At 40.4% G+C, this 24429-nt stretch overlaps 1 long non-coding RNA gene across 1 annotated transcript; it reads right to left on the reverse strand.

The window, feature by feature from the left end:
• Positions 1–4139: 4139 nt before the first annotated feature.
• Positions 4140–14500, reverse strand: LOC139356181 (uncharacterized). Its single transcript, XR_011607623.1, has 3 exons — positions 14396–14500; positions 14146–14282; positions 4140–4884 (listed from the first exon to the last, which is right to left on the reverse strand). It is a non-coding gene; the product is annotated as an uncharacterized lncRNA (long non-coding RNA).
• Between the last annotated feature and the right edge of the window lie 9929 nt (positions 14501–24429).

The following is a 24429-nucleotide window of genomic DNA, read 5'->3' on the forward strand; positions in this document are numbered from 1 at the left end:
AATGGGTTATTAATTCCACAAACATTTATCAAGAATCTACTATGTGTAAAGCATTGGGGATTTAGCAGTATACAGCTTAGAATTTTGCAAATGTGTTTTGAGCTTCTGTGCTAGATGTAAAAGGAAAAGTTCTTCCCTCAGAACTCCTTTTAAACAAGTCATGTTATACCAACACAGTTCCTTCTTTGATAAGTTCACTAGACTGGTAAGTGAAGGAAATCAGTAGGTATGGTTTATCGGCACTTAAGCAAACTATTTGGTAAGGTATATAATGATATTCCTAAGAACAAGATGATGAAATGTGGGCATTGTAGGAAAAATTGGAATAACCACTGGGAAAGCATGCTGTTCAATGGATTAATGTCACTCAAAAGAGTTTTTGGTGTTGTGTAACAGGGCAGCATCTGGGGCCCTGTTCTGACCAAAAATGTAGGTATCGTTGACTTGGATGAAGCTATAGAAAGTATGTGTACATCATTTTCCATTGACAAGCAGCTAGGAAAAAAGAGTAAGCGCATTTGAGAACAGAAAGACCTTCCAGAATGGTAAATTCTCAGCACCTAGCATATGTCAGCTGGCCACATGCAACTGAATTTTTACAGAGATGACCATTAGGCCCTCACATGTGAATGCTAAAAAACAATTTTCAAGATCAGGTCATAGAAAATATAGGTTAGAATCGGCTGGGCGCGGTGGCTCAAGCCTGTAATCCCAGCATTTTGGGAGGCCGAGGCGGGCGGATCACGAGGTCAGGAGCTCCAGACCATCCTTGCTAACATGGTGAAACCCCATCACTACTAAAAATACAAAAAAATTAGCCGGTCGTGGTGGCGCATGCTTGTAGTCCCAGCTACTCGGGAGGCTGAGGCAGGAGAATGGCGTGAACCCGGGAGGCGGAGCTTGCAGTGAGCCGAGATTGCGCCACTGCACTCCAGCCTGGGTGACAGAGCGAGACTCCGTCTCAAAAAAAAAAAAAAAAAAAAAAAAGAAAATATAGGTTAGAATCAACCTAAATGAAAAGTCTTGAGGATTTCAGTCTAGAATGAGCCTTACATGAGTGCAATATACCTTTGTGTAAATATAAAATGGCCACCAGAACAGCTCATGTGATCTTGACAGCAATAACAGAATCACCATGTCTAGAATGAGGGCATGGTTATCGGGTCCTGATAACATAACGTGGCTGACTCTCTGCAACAGTTCATATTCCAGGTCTTTCTCTGTCTCAAAGACGCCTTGTCCTCTGCTTTTGTTAAAGAGGCAGTCTTGGCTGGGCATGGTGACTCACGCCTGTAATTCCAGCACTTTGGGAGGCTGAAGTGTGAGGATCACGAGGTCAGGATTCAAGACCAGCCTGGCCAACATGGTGAAACACTGTCTTTACTAAAAATACAAAAAAATTAGCTGGATGTGGTGGCGGGCACCTGTAATCCCACATACTCAGGAGGCTGAGGCAGGGGAATTGCTTGAACCCAGGGCAGAGGTTGTAGTGAGCCGAGATCGTGCCAATGCACTCCAGCCTGGGCAACAGGTTGAGACTCCATTTCAAAAAAAAAAAATTCATATTAGTGATTTCAACATAATATTAACACCTGATAATCATTTGATGTGTCACTTCTCTAGGGATATTTGCACTTTTGCTGAGGAATCCAGAAGACAGTGGCCTGGATTAGGAAGGGCAGACACTTGTGGACATGGAGACATTCTGATGCTTGCCGAATCACACCAAGCCCAACCTACATTTTCTTGACAGTTTCTTCCATTAAGCTATACCAGTACTTTATGGCATTGTCAACCCATGTCCATTCAAATAAATTACTGTTCCTATCTCAGCTGACTAATTTGGCAGCAAAAACTAGTCCACCTGCCAGTGCATTCGCTGGCTCACACAACCTCTCCATCCAAAAGTATACAGCACATTTTCACGTTAATAAGCAAAAAGAGACAGCATGTCCTCTCGCCCTCAACCTAGGAGTTTGGAGTAAGACAAATGTGAACATTTTAAAGGGCAAAGAGGTGGAAATGAGGGGACAAGATGCAGAGGCCTGGGAGGATGAAGGTATTTTACAATATATAAAAATATGAGTACTAGAATTTTTTCCTTTTTAGTCCATAAAGAAATCCCTGTAATTACTCCTGAGCCCTCAGAACATTCATTCGCGGGGCGTAATTGATTCTCTACAATGTACAGAATGCTACACAGGGACATTCAGGGCATTTAATAAAGTCTCAAATTAAATGGATATGTACAATTACAAATATTGAATTTTTATTAAATTGCATTAATATAAATATTTATAACATAAGCATATTAAATATGGTGATTATATATGTTGGATACATTACAAATACAATAGAACAGACTACTCTGGAATTGGTCAAATGTTGTCTTTAATGCTGCCAAAATAACACAGTAGCTATGACTATTTTTATGTTATTTAACATTTATTTGCATAACAAATGTTTATTATGCACTTGCTCAGTAATGGACACCTGAGAAAACTTTCATACTGAGCACTGCTGCAAACAGAGGCATTCTTATAAACAGTTTGGGGAAGTGCTGTCAATATGTTTTTAAGTAGGCTCTGGGGATTTGGAATATTTAAAACCATTTTCTATTCACATTTTGAAGATAACATACAAATTGTCTTCCTTGATTAATTTACACTGTCATAGGTTGGGGAAATGTCCTTCTGTGACTTCAGTTTTCTTTAAACATTTAATAATATTCTCCACTTGAGGAAGGGTTTAAGGCTGGCTTCGGAGACAGAGGTGATGGATGTCTCCCATTACCAGGTTGAATGAAAAGCCTTTTATTTAGCATTGTCTATGCCTAGAGGCGAACCAAGGAAGCAGGCTTTACCCTCTGTCGTTTTTCATCTCAAAACTGAAAGCTTCAACCTTTCCTATTACTACTTAATTGAATTTAGAAAATCATGATCTTCTTTTTAAATATTTTACAGGCTTTTAAATGTAAAATTGATGGGGGAGGGGGCGCTGGCTGGAGAAGGTTTGGATATGTTCCTTTGAATCTGATTTGGTATCTATTCCACAATTTAAAAAACATCTGAATGTTTTGGCCAAGTTGGAAAATAAAAAGTATGTTCTCATCCTTGGAGCCAAGGCATATCTGCCTAAGTGTCTTGATTTTTATGGTTAGCTATAAGTAGAGAAAAATATTTTAAAAAGCAAATCTTGATTATAAACCCTAAAATTACTTTTTACTCTTCACATTGGATTGCAGATTATTATTCTATGAACTTCATAATAGGAAACTCAAGAACAAGTTCTGACCTACACTCACATCTTATATCCACAATACATGTTATTTTCTGATTTCTTTTATAACTCTCCTACTTTTCAACAGCACTAATTAACCATGAACACCTGATCCTTTATTGCCTCAGAAATAAAATTTACTTATTTACTTCTACTTTACAGAGTTTCTAAAGGGAAAGAAAACAATACTTTCTTAGTTCATTTATAGACCACACTCAAAACTCAGTGTTGCTGGGGTTTGATCTGTTTCTTAATCTGTACCATGGGAACTTAAAGTTCATATCTGGTTTGTGATTGGTCATAACATCTCAGTCAATAGCTGAACTGATTTATTTTATCCTGTTCTGCTAAAGGGTATATCCCACCTAACAAATTTATCTTTGATAACAAACAACTATTCCAGGGGGGACAACTCTCTCTCTCTCTCTCTCTCTCCCCCCTCCCCCCCCCACCTCCCTCTCTCCCTCTCTCTCTTCCCCTCCTCCCACCATATATATACACATATGTATGAGAGAAAGAAAGAGGTGGTGTGGTGCAAAAGCGATAGCCATTCAGTAAAAACTGTATTTCAAATATACACACAGTCATTCTGTTTTTCAATTTTAGTACAGTGTTCAATAAATTACGTGAGATAGTCAACGTTTCATTATGAAATAGACTTTGTGTTAGATGGCTTTTGCCCAACTCTAAGCTAATATAAGTGTTCTCAGCACATTTAAGGTAGGCTAGGCTAATCTATGGTGCTCAGTAAATTAGGTATATTAAATGCATTTTTGACTTATGATCTTTTCAATTTATGATGGATTTACTGGGACACAACCCCATCACAAGTCAAGGATCATTTGTATGTAGTTTTTAGAATAATATTAATATCCTGCTATCTATATTACATAATAAAGATTCCAAATTTTATGAGAAAGCTGGGATACCTATAGAATCCACAAAGCTGCCAGTCTATACAATTCATCAAAGAGAAGGGCAAGCTCATATATAAAGTTTTAGTCTTGATCCATTTCAAAGTTTATAGCCAGTTTGTTGTTTTAAACACACGTTCATATCTGATATTTACATATTTCATGGGCATACATTTTATTTTCTGATTACAATGAAGACACATGTAGTTCACACTCCAGCATATAACAGATAGGGATGCCAGGCAAGCATTTTTAGACATGGTGTCATTTTACTGAGAGAGATCTTCTTTTCTGATAAACGGCTTTGAAAGCAGCCATATAGCCTTTGCCTGTCTTCATCTCCCCCACCTTGAAGAGTTTGTCAGTGCCCCTTTATAACCTGCTGGAGAGAATTATAATCTGCAGTGTGACTTTGCCAGCCATTAATCTTCCTCTCATTTTAGGGGTCTGAGAGAAGAATTCCCTAGAGCATGTTTTCCCCTGGCTTCTGAGTCATCCTGTTAGTTTCTTTAGTCACAGATAAAAGAGCAGTCTTGTGCTCTCACCGCTGGTCTCTGGGGGCAGGGCCAGCCACGCAACTGCAGATTTTTCCATGGTTTCATGTTTGTCACCAACCAGCCGAAAATCAACCCTATCAACTCCAGTTAAGGTGTCACTGTAGGCAGAAGATGTTTTCACAGCCAGGACACGGCTGTGAAAATAAGGAAATAACACATGCAATTGAAATCTTAAATATATTATCATTCAGGGTTTGGGGGAAAAATTCTGTTAAAAGCTTTCATAAAATAACATTTTCTGCCAGCAGCAGCATTTTATCATCAGTTGCAATAAGTAACTCCTTAAATGCATGACTTCCCTTAGAAGTCATGAATAAACCAATTCTGATTCCTGGGTACACAAATTGTCCAGGACGTCTCTTCCAAGTACCAAATTATACCTCTATATTCTGCCCAGAGAAGAGCCCTGAGATAATCTTATCGCTGTGTATTATTCCCTGACATACTCCACCGTGGTAGGGTAAAGGACACGACTCTGGGTCAATGTCGTGTGTAAATTACACCACTCAAAACTGGCTTCAATGTCTGTCACTCAGTCTCATGATCAAAATTACTGGAAGGTGCACCAATGTGTCCACATTTATTTCTTTTTTCACTGAGAAATATACATTAACACTCAGGAAACATTTTTATCTCAGGGGTCACTGGTTCCTGATTGGTCCACTCAACATTCATCAAACACCTCTTGAAAACAGAGCCTTTGTTTCAGGTTCCATGCTAAAGAAGTTCTGGGGCAAATGTGCTTCCTAGAGTTCACAAGAACAACAGTAGCTGGCCCAGAAAAAGGAAATCATCTATTCTGGGACTCCTAGTGGTATCACTGGAAAATCATATTGGCAATTTATTAACATTATTTAAATGTTACATATTTATATAAACTAGTGCTTCACAAACTACTTGTGGAAAAGGACAAGTTTTAAAAATGCCCAATCTATTGCACACTCATGCTTTCATAAAACACAATGAAAATGAACTACTAAAAATATTAAATTTAAAAAAAAGAAGCGCCGGGCGCGGTGGCTCACGCCTGTAATCCCAGCACTTTGGGAGGCCGAGGCGGGCGGATCACAAGGTCAGGAGATCGAGACCACGGTGAAACCCCGTCTCTACTAAAAATACAAAAAATTAGCCGGGCGCGGTTGTGGGCGCCTGTAGTCCCAGCTACTCGGGAGGCTGAGGCAGGAGAATGGCGTGAACCCGGGAGGCGGAGCTTGCAGTGAGCCGAGATTGCGCCACTGCACTCCAGCCTGGGCGACAGAGCGAGACTCCGTCTCAAAAAAAAAAAAAAAAAAAAAGAAGCTGGGCACGGTAGTGGCTCACATTTGTAATCCCAGCACTTTGGAAGGCAGAGGCAGGTGTATTGCTCGAGTCCAGGAGTTCGAGACCTGCCTCGGCAACATGATGAAATCCCATCTATACAAAAAATACAAAAATTAGCTGGGTTTGGTGGTGTGTGCCTGTGGTGCCAGTTACTTGGGAGGCTGAGGCAGGAGAATCACTTGAGCCTGGGAAGTTGAGGCTGCAGTGAGCTATGATCATGTATGGACTGCAGTCAAGCCTGAGAAACAAAGGGATAAAGGAGACCCTGCCTTATAAATAAATAAATAAAAATTAATTGATTAATTAATTAAAAATTTAAAAGCTCATAATACGATGCCACGTTTATTATTATTATTATACTGTGTTAAATTCCTATAAAAGTTCTCAAATATTTATTCTCAATTTCTGTATCTATTTCATGACAGACTGAGACATAGTTCACCCACTGGTGCAGGTTTCTAGGTCAGGCTTTAAGTAACAGGACCTGAACCATTGCCCTTTGTGCTTTATATATCCTTATATGCTTGGATACATTGAAATCAAACTGAGATGCAAACCTTTTCAAGGACATTTTGTCTCAGAAGAGGAAAGATACCTTGTTAGTTCAGTGGTATATATCGGCAACTTGGAACTCATCTTTTCCTTTCTGGGGATGAAATATTGTGGAATAAGCACAGGTTTGGGATTCAGACCTAGGTTTGACTCCTAATCTGTTATTTACTGGCTGTGTGATCTTTAGCAAGTTACTTAACCATTCTGAGCTTTTTCCCCTAATCTGTAAAATAGGGTAGCCATAACAATTTCCTCTCAAGACTGTTATGAAGATTAAATGCAACAATGTGTGAAGTGTATCTTGAATGAAGTGAATAGGCAATAAATAGAACTATCGTTATTATAAATGGCAACTCACTAAACTGGGAATCCTTTTAAGGCAGGTTATGGGGAAAAAAAAAAAAAACCCACATCTTTTTCTTTGTATATGCCCCGATTTCTAGCTCAGCGCCCAACAATAAATGCTTATGAGTATAAAGAGAAAGGAAAAGGAAGGGAAGTAGTAAAAAAAGAAGGAAGAGAAGAAAAAAGGAAGCAGAGGAAAATGGCAATGCCAGCAGAGAAAAATTGAAGGGTTTTCTCACTTTAACGAGTTTCAGAAAGTGCTTCATTATATTAATAACTTGCAGAAATTGGAACGGGTGAGACATAAATTCCTTGGTTAGCTGCCAATGAGGGTTCAAAGTGAGGTCACTATCTTTCACTGGGCATTAGCCACCACACCACAGTCATTGAACTGTCCTTCAGTGGGTACTTACTGAGCAATGTACCCAGCACAGTGCTAGGCAGGCAAAGTGTGTGGTAGCATGACTCTGGGACACACCTATTTAATTGGAGATGAAAAAACATTACATAGCTTGATAGCTCTTGAAAACTACAAAATTGTTCATAGCTTCAAGAAGAGACACACTTAGCGTTTTTTAATGAACAAATAAAAAGAAAGACTATCAGTGATTACTAACGTGTAACTTTAGCTGGGTATCATTATACAGGGTGCCCTACCGTAGCAGAGTTTGCTTTGCAGACGGAAGTGGTGGCTCACACCTGTAATCCCAGCACTTTGGGAGGCCGAGGCAGGCAGATCACCTGAGGTCGGGAGTTTGAGACCACCCTGGCCAACATGGCAAAACTCCATCTCTACTAAAAATATGAAAATTAGTCGGGCATGGGGGCGCATGCCTATAATCCCAGCTACTTGGGAGGCTGAGGCAGGAGAATTGCTTGAAGCCAGGAGGCGGATGTTGCAGTGAGCTGAGATCGTGCCTAGGCATCAGAGTGAGATTGCATCTCAAAAAAAGAAAAAAAAAAAAGAAGTGGTGGCATAGGCTGAGTGAGGCTATTTATCCCTCTCCAGGATTGCTGATGGGCACTGCAGAGTACTATTTCTTTTTGCAGAATACATCAGTTATTTTGGCTTGTGTTCCCAGACCATGATCTTTTCTGAAAGGCTGTTACCTGGCTACAGATGTGATAGGAAATGATATTGGTCTTTGGCCTTTTGAGATTACAGCAATAAAACCTGTAACTGGGTATTAGCGTTCAATGATTCATTTTAAGACTACAGCCTTTTCTTCACTTTCCTTTTGTGGGAAGAATTGCCACTGGAGAAAGTACATTTCGTTTTCCTCCAAAAAATCACATTTGACCATTTTCAATATTCTGTAGGAGTCTGTAACACAAAGCTCTTTCTTGTACTTACAAAAAAAACCCTGCTTTTCTGTGATTTTTCAAAAATACTTAATTTGGTGCTTCTATCAAGGAAAAGATTTTCGTTTTTACTGAGAATAAAGTAAAATATCCACGTAACAGCAATAATACAATGCTCTGTGCTGTACAAATACTTAATATGGTAATTACTTCTCTGGATAGAATTGAAAATGACCATTTTTCTGTGAGGTAATTCTCTTTTGTTTCTAGGGATGCGTAAAGGAAAATACGTAGGCTCACCAGGACACTAGGGAATCAGTCTCCATTCCCACAAGGAATTCTAAGTTTCATCACGTTGGATTTAGAAAATTCCTCAGCATTCTTTAACTCTGATTTTTTTAAAATTTACTTCTTCAGTTAGCTAAAGCTTTCTAAACTAAATCCAAGAGGATGTTAAGTCCTAGAAGCTGACACAAACTCAAAAGTACGTAATAAGGTCCTTTTCCCCTTCGATGCATTAAATGTTTGTAAGCATCAGAATTCTATGTGTATAATTAGTAACGTACAAATGTAATGTCTCATCTTGAATATCTGCATAGTTCAGCCCATTATGAAAAGATAGCAGGCAGAGTCTGACATTAGAAGAATCAGACCGCCCGGGGAAAACGAATGAAATACATTTTACAGTCCTTTGATTTCCTCCTAACTCAGAGGGGCTTTGATTCCTGGTTTAAAATTATAAGATTTATTATCATTCCTCTTGCAATAAAAATATGCTCATTTTTCAAGTAGTAATACTCTTATTAAGAATTGAGGAAGAAATTACTAGGACACAATGGAATGTAGAGCTTTAAGAGCTTTCAAAAAATTATCAATAGAAACCACTGATTATTTAGGGCCCATGATAGATCTTCTTTTGTTTTAGCAAGATATAAAAGAGAAAATTATTTGTATAGTTACCTTCCTTTGTCAGTGAGAAACGAAGATGGAGACTATGACCTATCCTGACATATATACACACCATTTGTAGTGGGAATTGTTTATTAAAACCATGGCACAGAATGTGGCTCTGTATTGAAACTGCGATGGCCCCCAGGTATGTCCCTTAAATAGCATAAGGAAGCGGTACCCTGTATTTAACACCATCTCTCATTGTTTTTTAGCACAGCTTTTCTTTGTTTGCTTTTTCCTTTTCTTTTTGGCTTTTATTATTTTTTAAATTTACACACAATAATTTTACATATTTAGGGGCCACCATGTGATAATTCAACACGTTTTTGAATAAAATATACAATAAATTATTGTTAGTTATAGTCTCAATTTTTAATGATATCTGGAGACACCCAGATCCTACCCTCTGGATATACCCACAGTGACCCTCTTATGACTTTTGGTCCTAAATTAGCTTTCAAAAAGGAGACAAATTCAAGATGATTTTACATTGTTCATCAGGTGATTCAAACCCTTTCTCTCTTTTTCTTCATTGTGTTTTACCTCTCTGAGACCTAGACGTGGTAGTTTCATTGCCTCAATAAGCTGAAATACCCTAAAAGGTATATATGTATTTTTTTGAGATGGAGTTTCACTCTTGTTGCCCAAGCTGGAGTGGAGTGGCGCAGTCTTGGCTCACTGCAACCTCTGTCTCCTGGGTTCAAGCAATTCTCCTGCCTCAGCCTCCTGAGTAGCTGGGATTATAGGCACATGCCACCACCCCTGGCTAATTTTTTGTATTTTTAGTAGAGACAGAGTTTCACCATGTTGGCCAGGCTGGTCTTGAACTCCTGACCTCAGGTGATCCACCTGCCTCAGCTTCTCAAAGTGCTAGGATTACAGGCATGAGCCATCGTGCCTGGTCAAAAGGTATATTTATATTTTCATATATCTTATTCCTTTATAATCTCTTCAGGCAAGGCCCTGGGAGAATGGTGAAGTTGCAAGCTTTTGTGCTTCTCTCTACGACTGACTGTCTCACATCTCTTCAATTTCATGTGCTACTGTCTTTTTACATCCCCTCACCACCATCACACTTTTCTTTGGATCCTTGTGTATACTAACATTCAATTAACTGATAACAACCTAAACTTAACCTGGGTTGGGGTTCTCAACCCAGGGTGCACATCAGAATCACATGAGGAGTAAAGATTCACATGGTCTGGCCCTATGCCAGACAAGGAACCTGAGTCACCGGGAGTGAGAACCAGGAATTTTGGTTTTTAAAAAGCTCATGAGCATTTCTGATGAAGAATTATTATACTTATCTTCCATTAGATTCTGCATTTTAATAGGTCCAAAACCTGCAACTAAACTCACTATGATCAAATGAAGAATTTTAAGTAGCTATGGGAGAGAACCACGGAAAGCTGAGGATTCCCCAGACATAATGGGTGGAGGAGCTTGGCTCCAAATTCCTTACTTGTAACAACTACATTTTTTGAGCAATAAAAATATTTTATAAAGTTTTTTTCTTTTCTTTTTTTGAGATGGAGTCTTGCTCGTCACCAAGGCTGGAGTGCAGTGGCACAATCTCGGCTCATGCAACATCTGCCTCCGGGGTTCAAGCAATTCTCCTACTTCAGCCTCCCAAGTGGCTAGGATTACAGGCACGCACCACCACACCTGGCTAATTTTTGTATATTTAGTAGAGACGGGGTTTTACCATGATGACCAGGCTGATCTCAAACTCCTGACATCGTAATCTGCCTGCCTCGGCCTCCCAAAGTGCTGGGATTACAGGTGTGAGCCACCACGCCTGGCCAAAATTTTTTTCTTTCTTACTAAAGACTGTATGTTCTTTATAGGAAGTCTGAAAAAATACAAAAAAGAAATAAAAACCATATAAGATATAGAACTCAACATTCTCGCTTATTTCCTTCAATTCTTTAGGCAATTCTTGTATTTTTTATTTTGGTGTTTGTAAAAAATTGGCTGTATCTTTTTGTATTATTTTCTGCCAGCTAAACTAATTTTGTTCTTTGAAAGTAGGACCTAGATCTTTCTCCCTATCTCTCGAACACACACACACACACACACACACACACACACACACAGTGCCTAACATAGTGCCTCTAATGTTTTATGTGCTCAATAACTATATGGAGATGGAATGAATTTGGTGACCCAGTTTTGGACTCCTTTTTTGGGCATGCCTGTAAACATAGTAACAGGAAATATAGTGACTTCTATTCCTTGCTTTCTCAATCAGCTTCAAAAGATATAATATCTTAGGGTAATTATGGAAAAAATAGAGATATCAAATACAATTTGAGTAGCTCTTTGCTGTTTCAAAATAACTAAATGGCAATTTTTAAATTAAAAAAATAAATCTTCTAAGAAATAAGACTTCTGTTTCCATATTAATTTCCTTCAAAAAGGATCACTTTAAATGCCATTCAGCAGCTGCAACAGTCAAGTCAGGATTAGATTTGGTTGCATGTATCAGTAAACCCAAATAATAGTGACTTAAAAAGGAAAACGTCCAGAAATACGTAGTCCAGTGCTGGCATAGTGATTCCATGGTCAACCAGAGGCTCAAGCTCCTTATTTCTTCTTACTCTACCTTATTTCACGTGTGGCTTCTATTCTTAAAGTTATGTACAAATATGGCAGCAGGAGTGCTACCCTATACCTCCATATTGTTCATACAGGAAATAGGAGGAAAGAGAGAAAAAGAGAAGGACAAGAGAGAGAGCACCTTGGCTGAGTTAGTGAGCTGTACGAAGCAATATCCCCGAACCCACGTCCATCAATTTCTGTTTACATCTCAATTGAGCTGTAGTTCCAAGGGAAGCTAGAAAAATGTGGTCAGCGCTACCAAGAATATAATCAAGATAAAAGAGGACAGCAGATACTGTACAGGCAAGTAGCAGTCTCTTCTTCCACAGCAAATTATTTTATTTAACAGTTAAAATGCACTGGCTGCAAACAACAGAATACCCAAGAATAAATGGCGGCCGGGCGCGGTGGCTCACGCCTATAATCCCAGCACTTTGGGAGGCCGAGGTGGGCGGATCATGAGGTCAGGGATAGAGACCATCTTGGCTAACACGGTGAAACCCCGTCTGTACTGAAAATACAAAAAACTAGCCGGGTGTGGCGGCGGGCGCCTGTAGTCCCAGCTACTCGGGAGGCTGAGGCAGGAGAATGGAGTGAACCCTGGAGGCGGAGCTTGCAGTAAGCGAGATCGCGCCACTGCACTCCAGCCTGGGCGACAGAGTGAGACTCCGTTTCCCAAAAAAAAAAAAAAAAAAAAAAAAAAAAAAAAAAAAAAGCTTACGCAGTACCTTTTATCCTACAAACTAAGGGTGGTTCAGGATTAGTGCAGCAGCTCAACAAATGTTATCAAGGTTCAGGTACCTACCATCTTTCCGTCATGCCAGTCATAATATACCAACAATATATTTCTTTGTGGTCAAAAGAAAGACCATAATGGGTGTAGGATGCCCTCACATTACAACATCCAAACATGGGAAGGCACAAGTTCTGATGTGTGTTCCTTCCAGGAAGAAACCTTCCCTGAATTTCTCCCACCAGACTCATTGAGCATCACATGCACACACTTAAACCAATCATTAGCAAAAGTAATAGATTACAACAATTGGTTTAGACTAACTTATCAACAATTCCCTCGCGGGGTTCCCTATGTGGGAAGCTAAATACTTGAACAAAACCAGGGCTCAGTTACCGAGAAAGAAAAGAGGTAGGCAGGAAAGCGGGGAGGATGAGCTATTGAATCCATAAAAGTTCCTGTTTGCCACACATACTCTGTTTTACAAAACGCAGTGATTTACAACTGTTCTCCTGAGTTGTACATACTTAGGAAATTCCATGATACTTCACTCATTACTTAAATAGTATTTTCTTTCAAAAGGGCAAGACACAAGCCTGACAGCAGACAATGAATGAATCATTAAACATTAATTCACAGGTGCAGATTTCTATTTCTACAGTTGTAGAAAAATAAAAGGAGCTACCTTTTGATGAACAGCAGTAGTACTCATTAAGTGTTACATTTTTGGCATTACAATGGCATTGGGGGGAAAGGACAAAAAGGTACCCATTATTTTAAAATTAAAATAATAATCAAATAATTTGCATTTTCCCACAGAGATGATCATACATTTTTATTGGATGTTCTCTTTAAACCCCTAAGGACTTTCACTGGTCAATGTAAAATTAGTCTTTTCTCTTTTCCATAATAACCTTGTTTGTGAGCCTTATTGTGTGTTCTCCCCACTCTTACCCCAAATAAAGCAGCCCAGACTCTGTATGTTGAAGGTTTGAATTTCCTTAGCTACGAGAAGAATCATTTGACCTAAGTTCTCAAACCCTAGGCCCATAGAGGTTTAAAACCTAAGGTTTCAAAACCTAAGACCCAGGGTGTTTCTGGGAGTTGAGGGAGAGACAAGAGAACCTTGCATGGCAGAGTTAAATTCCCTGGGACTGAGTAGGGGAGTAAAACATGGTGGCAAGTACAGTGTGTGAGGTGCGTTCCCACCCAGCTGTTTGGCGTTGACTAGTTGTCTGATATGCCTGTATGGAGATTGTACCCCCAGCACTGGGGCCTGGAGAGCAGCCTCTGGCCCATGTGAGTTTCTGTGGCAGGATTTTTGAAGCCCGCCCAAAGCACTGGTGCCCAGCAACAGGGCATATAGTTGAAGAAGTCATCAGGAAAGATGGCAATTATTGTGGAATCCAGGCTGTCCTTATTTTCTTAAAGTCAAGTAGATTCTTGGATACTTAGGATCCAATGGAAACTGGGAAGGAGTTTCAAAGTGACAAAAACTACCAGCATCTATCCAATATTCATTCTTTCTAAATAACAAAACTGCTAAGTTATCGGAGGCAGCTGTATCTGCCTTAAACACTGCATTGCCTACCTTTCTCACACCTGTGGTCAATGAGAAGACGTCATCATTTGGGGCTTTAGAAAAAGGCCGTATGCTCTTTGGCTTTCCCTTCTTCCTGCTGGAAATGAGGAAATCACGTCTGGAAGTCCAACAGCTGTCTATTAATCCTGAGGATGAGAACCACTCACTAAAAATTACAGAGCTGGAATATGGGAAGGGCCCCAGTTCCTAGCTCAGGGCTCCCTCCATCGAGAATTTTACATGAGATATTAACCCTTACCTTTATTGGTATTGTCGATCCGTCTCTGTTATTGACAGAAGCACTAACCTCCTGTAAAGTACATGGCATGCTTTAGTCAAGGAATAGGCCAAGGCAGACATTCAGGCCTGCATGACTCAGAGGGATTGGTGCGCAGGTGCACACCTCCACTTGTTATATAACCTGTTTGTGTAAGCACATATTTGACTTGGAGCCACTATTTTTTCAAAAGGTATAACTGCCTTGCTTGTGCTGTACAGGCGCTCCTGGGCATGGCTCGGCTCAGCTCCGCATGACATTTGGCGTAGTTGTGAACCTGACACCTCCTAACCAGTTCGTACAATTCTCACAACCTTGGAAGTACTATTATGACTGATTTTTTTAATTATTATTGTTAACATGATGAAGGACTGATTAATCCTGGAGTCAAAATTCAAGCACAATTTTATCTAGCTCTGAAGCAAACCCTTAATTATCAAGCTATCTGGTAAGTCAAGCTGGAACGACTTTTACGCAAAGGGAAGAAGGGGGGTAGATACCAGAGCAAAAACCAGATAACCAGAAACCAATGGAAAGAATTCTTAGAGGAATGTGTGTGTGTATATTTGTGTGTGCTCATAGTAACAAAGCCCCCAAATACAATCATGCTGATGAGGTAGCTCCATCTGTTTCTGAGCCCTGATCATTGCATTTGAGATATTTCTGAGCTTGAAACCTCAAGTCAAACTTAAAAATATGCCTAGCAGTAAGTCCACTAATTGAATTAATTTAGATGCCAATCCTGATAAGTCAAATCCCAAAGAAAAAAATTTGATCTGAATTAACTAGTTTAATTGTCTGTGAAGTACAAATTGACCAAATAATTGCAAGTTAATCCCTTCATTTAATGATTTGTACAGCCTCCCACTCTGATTGGAAATGGGATATTTGTACTCTTGGAATTCTCTGCCTCTGTAACACGTGTGACTCGTTTCACCAGGCTCAGGTATAAATGTCAGGGGACATTTGGCAATGTATGGAGACATTTTGATAGTCACAGCTGGGCGATGTTACTGGCATCTAGTGAGTAGAAGCCAGGGATGCTGCTTAACACCCTGCAATGCATAGGACAGCCCCCTGAACAGAATTACCCAGGCCAAAACACCAGCACTGTTACTGCTGAGAAACTGTGCCCTAGTCAAACAGTACTTAGTGAAGGGAGAATTAAGAACTATAAGCTGCCAATAACAGCCCAATATGTTATTTCAGGCTTCAAAGTAATATTTAAACCAGGCCTGTTGATTTGTCAAATTAAGCAGGTAATTGATCACACTCCATTTCACTTTTCCATTGTAGATGCAGCCAAAAAGTGTAGCTGATAGGTTTCTAAAATCCTTCATCCTTTCTCTTTCAAGTCTTTCTGTTTACCGGAAGGTCATTAAGTTGCTTTGCTTTTGAAGTCCATTTATTACTTCTAGATCTACTGCAGTCTATTTAGTCTTTCTTAATGCTGTCTAGTAAAACATTAATGAGAAGCTCACGCATAGTCATAGAATTTGTCTGATTACCTCATTCATGTTTAATGAGCTTGCTGCTTACACTTCAGGATAACATAACAGAAATTGGATAATGTAATTCCTTCTGGGTGGAGTGCTCCTAAATTTGGCTCTGAATTATTAATCATGTAGGCTGAGGACACTAAAAAGTCTTTTGCCCATAAATTTATCTAAGTCTTTGACTACATAATTTCTATCAATATATTCTCTTCCCAGAAATTTCTTTTAATCAATTTTTGTGGCTGAAAACATCTGATTTTCTTCTGAGTATAGTCCTCAGAATTTAAAACTTGAGAAATTTAGCTTCATCATAAGATTCAAACTTGAGGTTATTGTTAAGAAGCACTATAAGCACATCAGTTTCTTAAGAAAGATGAATCATTATTTTAAATGTTAATTTGCAGCTTCTAGAATCAAAGCAATGTCTTTAATTTTAGGTACATATATTTATGTATCTAGATCATCTACGCTTATTATAAATTTTTAAATTCTTATCTTATGGATTTTTGGCAAAAATTTTCATTAATATTCTACTAGTTTTGCAGCTATTTAGTAATATATAAATAAGTCCCATGGTAGCAATGATTACAAAATTACTCAGTTAGTTTCTTTTATAGGTGGAAACAGCTCACTACAATAAAAGGTTAAATTAGTTGTCGTAGTCAAAAAACTAGAACTTTTGCATCCCATCTCTTTTCTAAGAATAAATAAACCATTTCTTTCCAGTAGAGCAAGAATAATAATAAAAGTCAGACTGTAAAGTTTTATGAAGACTTCTAGGTAATCCTGACTCTACCAATTCTAACTACCCTATACCAAAAGAACAACAAACTAATTTCTGTCAGTTCACGGGAGCTATAAACCAATTCAAGCTGTGTTCATGTGTTTAGTCCAGAATCATTACAAAACATTACAAAAGAAGCATTCTACTGAATTAATTAGCCTCAGTTCAACACAGGAGTACAATCAGGATGACCAAGCCTCTGTTAATCCAGCCCTTATTTCTCTCAGCCAAAACCTATTAGATTGACTGAAAGCTAGGGTAATAAAGTTGCAGTGAATGTTTTGCAGTTTGGGCTTTAGTGGGATCACAACAAATAAGACAGTCAAGCCGGTCATTTTGGTCATGTGGATTGACTTAACTGTTAGGGTTTAAGGGGGGCTCATTCTGAATCAGGTGAGAAATAGGTCCAAAGTCAAATGGAGGTCAAAATATTAGATTTATTGCTAGTAAAGCTGGACTGGAATAAAGGGCTTGAGTCTATGACGAAGTCAGGCTTCCTCTTTCTCTTTTCTGAGTTCTCCTAGATAGATATGCCTGAGGACCAGCTGTCTGCAGGGGTAGGGTTTGCCCTTGTGCCTGTCACCTGAAGAAATAAAGGATGTTTATGTCCTGGGAACAGCCAAGCTAAGAAAAGATGTAAGCCAGTGGCTCAATGTACCTCTATAAGTCCCACCACAGGAAAAAGCCTGCAAAAGAAGGAAGGCAGGAGCCTCTACCTTACACCTCCGAGAGCCTGGAAGTCCCTCATTTGAGGGCCAAGGCTGAAAAGCCAGGAGGAGAAGATGACTCCCACCTACCCAGATATCTCATTGCTTTGCAAAATGAGAACCGAGTTTTTCAGTTTTTAGTAATCATACTTTAAGGATGGAAATAGAAATAGTCTTTCTCCTTAAAACAGATTTTTTTTTTTTTTTTAAGATCGTTTGAAATGCAGTATTGAATTTCTGGCTCAGAGTTGGAGAAAGTATTTAACTTCATCAACTAGTGTTTTTTTGTGGAGATGACTGGATTATATTAGCCTGAATTATTGAGTAAATCTATAGTCTCTTGCTTTTGATAACAAGGTTAGGATTGGACACTTAAGTAACAGTATGGTAAAGGAATCTTGGGAATAATTTCGAACAGTGATTCTCAACTCTGGGTGAACATTAGAATCACCTGATAAGCTTTTAAAAATAAATGTTAATGAGCCAGGCCCAGTGGTGCATGCCTGTAGTCCCAGCTACTCAGGAGGCTGAGGCAGGAGGATAGCTTGAGGACAGGAGTTCAAGGCTGTAGTGTACTATAATCACACCTGTGAACTGCCACTGCACTGTAGCCTAGGCAACATAGCAAAACCTGTCTCAAAAAATATTATATTGGCTGGGTGCTGTGGCTCATACCTGTAATCAGCACTTTGGGAGGCTGAGGCGGGCAGATCACCTGAGGTCAGGAGTTCGAGACCAGCCTGGCCAACATGGTGAAATCGTGTCTCTACTAAAAACACACACAAAAAATTAGCCAGGCATGGTGGCAGGTGCCTGTAATCATAGCTACTTGGGAGACTGAGGCAGGGAGAATTGCTTGAACCTGGGAGGTGGAGGTTGCAGTGAGCCGAGATCATGTCATTGCATCCAGCCTGGGTGACAGACTGAGATTCTGTCTCAAAAAAAAAAAAAAAAAAAAAATTAGCCAGGCATGGTGGCATGCCTATAATTCCAGCTACTTGGGAGACTGAGGCAGGAGAATATCTTGAATCAGGGAGGTGGATGTGAGCCAAGGTTGTGCCACTGCACTCCAGCCTGGTCTGTCTCAAAACAAAAAACAAAACAAACAAACAAACAAAATATGTGTGTATATATATACAGATGTATACACACACACACACACACACACACACACATATATGTATTAATGGCAATCCCCTTTCTTAGAGCTTTTGATTTCATTAGTCTAAAGTGTGACCCAGGCATCTGCATTTGTAAAAGGGCCTCTCTTCTGACAGATGCAGCCCCAGTGCAGAGGTCGGGGTTTGGCTCAGGTTGTGCCCTACCCTTACTCCCCTCTCTTCATCATGAGCTCTTTGATCAGTATTGTAGGGGAGGCAAAATTCCACCTCCTTTTTTGTGGTTTCCCAGCTGGGCCTGAGGATTAAATTGACCTAACATAGATTAACAGGAGAAAACCATACGAAGTTATTCAATAGAAGTTTTACGTGGCACAGGAGCCCTCATACAAAAATGAAGACCCAAAGAAGCACTTGAGAGAGTCAATCACATACTGAATTGCACAAAGAATGGTAAGTCGTGAAATGTGAGAAGGTAAAGGGGCTTGAGCGCGGGTAGTTAATTGGCTAGAGAAGTGATGAGGCAGATAAGGGTTCGTTTGACAAGGTTGGTTTGTACCAATTTCCCTCAGCTTCAACTTCCTGTCCTTGATGATAAGAATGTTATTCTTTTTGGTACAGGGCGGACATCTTTCACATGGGATTTTTGTGCTCTGCTTCTAAGAAACAGAATGAAGGTCAGAGTGATCTTCTTGCACCTGCTGCTTTTGTAAAAGCGTCTTTAATTCAAAATAGTCATTATGCCAGAGCGGTGTATTTTGGGGCGGCATATTCTTGACTTCTTCAGTACAGAACTGCGTAAGTATTCATAGCAGCCCAAATCCCCAGGCCCTACCGCATAGATGTGGAGTAAAGCCCTGAGCTGTTGAGTAGGAAGTAGAAAGGACGCTGAATAAAGTACAGACACCAAAGTACTGAATTAGAAGCCGCAGACCTGGGGGCTAATCTGAAGTTCGTCCCTCACAAACTGTGTAACCTCAGAGACAGCCACTCTCTGGGCCTCTGTCCCCTCCTTTGTTAAAATGTATAATGGGAATGTCTGGAGTCTCGGTTTTAGCTTTGGGGAACTCTAGATCTGGTTTCATTCCATCTTATTCAAGGACAGGTGTAAGGAGTGTATTACTCTGGGTTAAAAATAAGTCTTCTATAGTAGTTCCAGAGAAGGCACTAAAAGCAGCTTTCTCCCATTAGATAAGCGGCCTTTTACTCACAGACACGGAGTGACAGAGTCAGGTTAAAACACCAGCAGGCTTCGCTGTTGAATCCCATCCTCCTAAGAGCCAGCGGGGAAAAAGAGGAGGAGCCCTGGCCAAATATAGGAGCTTAAGGGGTGTAAGTCTCACCACTCCTGGCAGGATCCGAGGCTTGCTCAAGGTAGAGAAGGATGCGTGAGCCCTTCTGCTTACAGAAGATCCTCAGGAAACTGGCTTTGTCCCTGCTCACGGAGAGTAGAAACTGAACTTCCTTCCTTTGGCAGATCTCAGCAAACCTAGATCTGGTCATCAGAATGTTGCTTTAGCCAGTGGTTCTCAAACCTTAGCGTGCATCAGAATGACTCAGAAGGAGTGTTTAGACCCAGACTGCTGGCCTGCACCCCCAGAGTTTCTAATTCAGTAGGTCTGAGAATTCGCTGTTTCTGTTGATCTGGGGACCACACTTTAACTCTACTGCTTAGGCCATCTTAGGAAGAACCAGTAGGTTCTCCCTCTACAAGGCAGTTGCGATGCCTTTGGGCCACTATTATCCTTCTGAAAACTTCTGAATCCACTTGTAGAGTGTGTGTGTGTGTGTGTGTGTGTGTGTGTGTGTGTGTGTGTGTGTGTGTATGAAAGATGTGTCTACTCTTTAGGTTTCAGCAGGATTAATGTACGATACTATTGGCTGGGTGCGGTGGTTCACACCTGTAATTTCAGCACTTTGGGAGGCCGAGGCAGGCGGATCACTTGAGGTCAGGAGACCAGCCTGGCCAACATGGTGAAACTCCGTCTCTATTAAAAAATACATATAAAAATTAGGCGTAGTGGCACGTGCCTGTAATCTCAGCTACTTCGGAGGCTGGGGCATGAGAATCACTTGAACCCAGGAGCCAGAAATTGCAGTAAGCTGAGACGGCACCACTGCACTCCAGCCTGGGTGACAAAGCAAGACTCTGTCTAAAAAAAAAAAAAAAAAAAAAAGTATGATACAGTTGTTAACCAAAGATACATTTGTCATTCTTTCAAGCAACAAATACAAAAAATAAACGATTAAGAAACCCTGGCCGCATGCTGTGACTCACGCATGTAAACCCAGCACTTTGGGAGGCCAAGGGGGGCAGATCACAAGATCAGGAGATCGAGACCATCCTGGCTAACACGGTGGAACCCCATCTCTACTAAAAATACAAAAAATTAGGTGGATATGACGGCACACACCTGTAATCCCAGCTACTCGGGAGGCTGAGGCAGGAGAATCACTCAAACCCAGGAGGCAGAGGTTGCAGTGAGCCAAGATTGCACCACTGCACTCCAGCCTGGGCAACAGAGCAAGATTCTATCTCAAAAAAAAAAAAAAAAAAGGAAAAAAAGGAAATCCTATGCACATGTGCAAAAACACTTGACCTTTTATATGACAAAATTACAACAGATAAAGACCACACTGAGATTTGCTTCTACATTTCTTCATTGAAAGTTTTAAAAGTTTAATATTGTGACTAGTATTGTCTTCACAAATACACATTTTCTCCACTTATAGCCAAGAGATCATTTAACTGTTTTGCTATTGTAAATAATACCCCAATAAACATGTACTGATAATACTTTTTTCTGCATTTTGGATTGCAAATAGTCATACTGAGTGAAATTATTCTTCATGTGCATTTTAGAAAATCCTTTTCCCAGCAAATCATTCTAACCATCCTCCCACCCCATCCTGCTCCCTGTCCCCCAACTTTCGGTTCTGGGGCCTTGTTCAGTTGTGGCTACACTAAATATTCACTCATTCGAACAATATTTATTGGAGACTTACTATGGGTCTGTGCTATATGCCAGGGAGACAGTGGTAGAAAAGACAATCATGGTCCCTACATCTATGGAGCTTACATATTGACAGAGATGAGAGAGAGAGATCAAGTAATTGCAAGTTAAATATTTACTCTGGAGAAACAAATGAGGTGCTGAGATAAAGACTAATAGACATGCACTCATGTATATTAGTGGTGGTCACCAGGAAAGGCCTCTCTGACATGACATTTAAGCTGAAACTGAGAACAGGGAATAGCTAGCCATGCTACTGTGGGTAGAATAGTCCAGTCAAAAGAAACTGCATGTGCAAAGGCCCTGTGGTGGGAAGAGTTCTGGTAGAGAAACTGAAGGAACAGTGCAGCTAGAACTGAGGAAACAGTGGAGAGAGAGGCAGGATTCAATAGTAAAATGCTTTGTAAGCCATTCTAAGAAGTTAGGGTTTTATTTTCATTGAAATGGATGGTTTTAAGCTGGGCAGTTACCAGATTATTGTTTTAAAAAGATCTCTTTTGCTGTTGAGTGAAGAAACAATTAAAGGAGCAAGAGTGGAAGTGAGAAGACCAATTAGAAGGTTGTGGTGGGCTCCAGGCAAGTGATGGTACAAAATTGGACTAAAGTGGGATTGTGGAGATGGTGAGTAAAGGACATTTATTTGGAGGTAAGCTCTGTGGGATTCCCTGATATGAGGGATGAGAGAGTGAAGAAAAGGGAGGAATCGAGGATGACTCCTAGGTTTCTGGCTTGAGAAATGGAGGGAGTAGTTATATAATTTACAGACATGAGTAAGACTTGGGAAGTGAAGAAAAGATTGCTCAGGAGGCCACTGAAGTGGCTTGAGGATCCCCTCAAGCAGTTTCCCAGGATCCCCCTCTAAGGAAGCTGGCCAAGGGGAAACTATGGGACCAACACCCAGTTTTCTCTTCCTATGTCCATGATCTCTCTTCTTTGGGAATCTTCTCCCCAAAACTAGGCTATGGGGTGCAATCATCTTCCCAGTTATGTAACTCAAGACCACAGCCCCTCTTGACTCCTCTTTCTTGCTACCTACATTACTTTTCAGGATTTCGCTGAATCACAAAAGGAAAACAGAAAGATAATAAAAACTTTTATTTTATTTATTTATTTATGAGATGGAGTTTTGCTCTTGTTGCCCAGGCTGGAGTGTAGTGGCGCGATCTTGGCTCACTGCAACCTCCACCTCCTGGATTCAAGTGATTCTCCTGCCTCGGCCTCCCAAGTAGCTGGGATTACAGGCACATGCCCCCACTCCTGGCTAATTTTCATATTTTTGGTAGAGATGGGGTTTTGCCATGTTGGCCAGGCTGGTCTTGAACTGCTGAGCTCAGGTGATCCACTTGCCTTGACCTCCCAAAGTGCTGGGATTACAGGATGAGCCACCATGCCCAGTCAGAAAGATAATAAAAACTTTTAAAATTCTAATTCCTGTTTCCTTTATTTTATTCAGTCATGCTAAACAGAGGCCCAAATGGGTTCTGTGCCTTGAGACTTTATTTCTGAGAGGGGACTTACTATGGTCTGAATGTTTATGTTGCCCCAAAATTCATATGCTGAAACTGAACCCCCAAGGTGATAGTATTAAGAGGTGGAGCCTTTGGGAGATAATTAGGTCATGAGGGCAGAGTTCTTATGAATGGGATTACCAGATACTGAATCTGCTAGCACCTTGATCTTGGACTTCCCAGCCTTCAGAATGGTGAGCAGTAAATGTCTGTGGTTTATAATTTACCCAGCCTAAGGTATTTTGTGATAGCAGCCCAAACAAACTAAGCAGGACTTCACCAATTTCTCCATCTCAAATCCTCTTATCCTTCCCCTTCCCCTTGGAACTAAGCCCTAGGTCTGACAGACTGTTTTCTCCTGCCACACTTCACTTCATACAGTGCAGGCTTGTGAGGCCACCAAGTGCCTTCTCTTCTTACGTTTGTGTATTCATTTCCTAGGGTCACCATAACAAATTACCATAAATTGGGTGGCTTTACACAACAGAAATTTGTTCTGGTGGTTAGATGCCCAAAATCAAGGTGTTGGAAAGACCACACTCCCTCCGAAGTGTCTAAGGGAGAAGTTGTCATTGCCTCTTCTAGCTTCTGGTAGCCCAGGTATTCTTTGGCTGGAGGCAACATCATTCAGCCTGGCCTCCAACTTCACATGGCAGTCTTCCCTCTGTGTCTGTGTCCAAAATTCTCTCTCCTTGTAAAAACACCAGTTATATTGCATTAAGAGCCCACCCTTTTTCAGTATGACTTCATTTTCGCTTAACTAATTACTTCTGCAATTATTCTATTTCCAAATAAGGCCACATTTTGTAGTACTGGGAGGCTAAGGCTTTAACGTATATATTGGGGGGGATGCAATTCAACCCATAATGGTAAGAAATTTACATTTCTTTTCATTAAAGACCCCGTGACATCTCTACAGTTTCCCTACACACAACCCACAGTGGACCACAGTGGATTGGCCCCATTTGGGCATTCCTTCTATACTAGCCTAGTCTCAGAAACTTCATTGAGTCCTAGAGGTGAAGGATCTGTATAGCTCATCTCACACTGTCATATAATCAGGGTACTTGCAAATTTTCAATATGAAAAATAATTATTAGACATGCAAAATGTTTGTGTTGGCTTGATCACTGCATTTTTTTCCCATGTAGGCAAGCTACATGGACATCAAATTATCAGACAGTTGCTTGGAGAGAATGGAAGAAGCTGGAGGTCGGGGAATGGGAGTTTTACAACTTGGACATTTGGTAGCATCCCAGGACTACAAGAAGAAGACAGAAGGGTGTCCATCTTTACTCAGTGCTTAGATGAACGCTGCTAGCCTTGTCTCTGATGTGTGATTTTTACCTCCTTGGCTGACCAAATCCTCCCCTGCCCTTTCTTTGTTAG

This window comes from Macaca nemestrina, chromosome 9 (genome assembly GCF_043159975.1).
Source record: "Macaca nemestrina isolate mMacNem1 chromosome 9, mMacNem.hap1, whole genome shotgun sequence".
In the NCBI taxonomy this organism is placed as follows: Eukaryota; Metazoa; Chordata; class Mammalia; order Primates; family Cercopithecidae; genus Macaca; species Macaca nemestrina.